This window comes from Arvicola amphibius, chromosome 9 (genome assembly GCF_903992535.2).
Source record: "Arvicola amphibius chromosome 9, mArvAmp1.2, whole genome shotgun sequence".
Classification (NCBI taxonomy): Eukaryota; Metazoa; Chordata; class Mammalia; order Rodentia; family Cricetidae; genus Arvicola; species Arvicola amphibius.
Window position 1 is genome coordinate 27,280,953 of NC_052055.2, and position 3,267 is coordinate 27,284,219.

Sequence of the window (3,267 nt, forward strand, 5' to 3'; positions counted from 1 at the left end):
AGCCTTATGCATGGGGTAGGTTGTAGGGATCAGGGGTACCAGGACAGTCTGATGCCTTATTTGTCCCCAGGATTTGTGCCTAGGAAGACTGTGTCTCTGCAGTCTGTGGCCAATCTGAGGGTTCACTGATGAGTAGGGACAAGACACTTCCAGGATCCTGCCTTTAGTGAGTGGTCAGTTGACTTGAAATCATTCTCATTATGAAATCACAGAGTAGATTCCCAGCCACAAGAAAGGAGCTCCTTCAATTTCCAAATCAGAGTGCTGTTTTTCCAGTTTTAAAGCAGAATGAGCTTCCCAAGGACAAATGAACCTGGGAGCCACCAGAGTCATTGTGGAGCTTAGGGACTAACCTGATGGTTGGGGAACTGACCTGGTACTATATTAGGCCCAGGGTCCTGTGCCACTTGGTCCATCATGAAAGTTCATCAATGCTGGAAGTGAGGAACCCAAACCCTCAAAGGACTTCAGAGGACAAAGAAAAGCCTATGAGATTCAGAGAGCATATGACTCAGTGAGAGCTAAAGATCAGAAGAGGGAAAGCTCTGGGATCTAGGAAGCATCTTCCAGATCCCCAGAGTCCTGGGAGGATGCATTTGAGTTAGCTCAAAGTGAGAATGTAAGACCTGTTCCTTAGAGTCATGTTACATTATCCCTTCTTAACTAAGCATTAAGTCTCAGACTTACCTGACTTAAGGAGAGAAAGGCAGACTTAGTTTCTAAATAGACACTTAGTTAGTTGCTTGTAGTTCATAAATGAACAGATTTCATTGAGCCCCTTGGAGCCCTGAGTTCTCTTAGGCATATGACATCGTAGTATAGTTCCTGCTTTTCAGTCACTCAGTCTTGTGGGGAAATAGGTATGAGCTGAGCTGCACAGATAACTTCCTTAAAGATGTAGGCTCACTCTCAAAGAGAGGAAAGACATACGGACCTTGAGGATGAATAGGAAGCAATCACATGGGATTACAAGGAACAACTTTAGGGAGATAGGGGGAAAGGTATGTGGAGGCTTGAGTAGGTTACAGGGATTGCAGTCATGAGAAAGTCAAAGTTCACCTGGCTGAAGTCACAGAGAAGGAGGAGGAGAGGTTGGACAAGTGCACTTGAACTTTCTGAAGGGACTACATCTTGTGTGCTTATATATTTTTTAAAACTCCCCTATCATGATACCTAGTGCATCACAAAGTATTAAATATTTGATAACTAGAGGGATGGATGGATGGATAGATTGGGGGTGGGTGGGTGAATGGGTGGATGGGTGGATGGTGTACTAAGACTTCAGGTGGCTGCCTGGTGGAAGGGAAGGGGTCTAACAAGCGATGGTTGGAATACTGACTTGGAAAGCCATATTCTGAGGCAGTAGAGATGCTGAGCAATTGGATGCAGTGGAGAGTGGAGTCACATCAAGGAGTGACAGATGCTTGTCAACCTATACGTCTTGTTTGTGGTCCTAGGAAATTTCTGGAGGTTATCACAACCTCTGTGCTTATTCCATGTTGTAAGAACCAACAGCATCAATCTGGGCAGTCATAAGGGATCATAAAGGATAGAATAGAGAGGAACAGAAGATCAAACTTGAGAGATTTCAGAAAAAATGAGGAACTGATCAGCTTATGTAAACAAATTGTCACGAAGGTTATTTCTGTTAGGAAAATAACACTCAAGATAAGGATATATTAAACAATGCTCCAATACCCCTTTCCTTCCAACAATACAATTATCAAAACAGAACAATTTGTTTTTAACTGATGAACCACCATACTATTTTCTATAACACAAAAGGTTGCCAATAACTCCTAGACTCTGCACCCTATCCTAGACTCAAGCCTAGTAGAAGAGACATTTACTTCTAGAGTGAACACAGGTCTTGCACTTCACCATCATTGCTCCGAATTTGACCCTGGCCTCAGCCCTGATTCAACCTCTAGGGCCTAAGATATGCTGTGTGGATTGCCCTCACCTTGGCTGAATGCTCACTGAGAGTAGGTGCTGCAGAATATTTGTTTACACTGTGAAGATGTGTTTTTGCCAAGGCATCTTCTGATTGGTTTAATCAAGAGATGAATGGTCAATAGTTAGGCAGGAAGAGGTTAGGCAGGACTTCTGGGGACAGAGAGGACTCTGGAAAGAGGAAAGGAGGAGGTGCCAGAAGACACAGAACAAGCAGGATGTGCAGGAAGAGAGGCAACAGATACAAGACATGTGGTAGAAAGTAGATTAATATAAATCGGCTAATTTAAGTGGTAAGAGCTAGTTAGAAACAAGCCTAAGCTATAGGCTGAGCTTTCATAATTAATAAGAAGTCTCATTATTTGGGTGTTGACAGTCCTGACAAGAATGTATAACTACAAGCAGGAGTGAGGTCAGTTCCACCAAATAATGTGGATTGAGAGGACAGAAAGTGGTATAGGAGGTCCTTCTGTATTTGTGTTGCTTTCATTGGTTGAATAAAGAAACTGCCTTAGCCTAGTTGATAGAGCAGAATTTAGGTAGGCAGAGAAGACAGAACTGGATGCTGGGAAGAAGGTCAGAGTGGCAGCCGCAGTGAAGCTCCTGCCTGAGACTGACACTGGTTAGAATCTTTCCCGGTAAGCCATGACCTCGTGGTAATACACAAATTACTAGAAATGGGTTAAAGCAAGATGTGAGAAAGCCAATAAGAGGCTAGAGATAATGGGCCAGGCAGTAATTTAATTCATACGGTTTCTGTGTGATTATTTTGGGTGTAAGCTAGCCAGGTGGGACAGAACAAGGGGCCCCCGCTCCCAACTACAAGAAAGGGTTTTCCCAGGAGAAACTCAAGATTTTAATAACCAAAGAAAAGAGACTGCAGCATGACACCAATGAATGTTCAGCATGCAGATCTGGTTGCTGAGATGGTATGGGGTTGGATGACACATCCCTAAGGCCCCACACATGGCAGACATTGTACAGAAACCTGGTAGCTTTGTCCATTAATACATTTGCTGCTGTGAAAGCAACAGAAATAAGAATTGTTTCCTGTTTCTGACCATTCATTGTGTTGGGAAAAAGCATGGATTTTGAACGTTGCCCACTTGACTGTTAAAACCATACGCATTTAGATCAGTCATCACACTCTCTCTGTGACACATGTAGCCACTCAGATGCTTTGTGAATGTTATAAATGGCATGACTACATATAAAGCATGTAGACCAGCGTTAGGCACACAGAATAGGCCTAGAATTGAGGTTATTACCCAGCGGAGGTCTGAGGTCAGTGATGCTGAAAGGGCTCTGATCGCT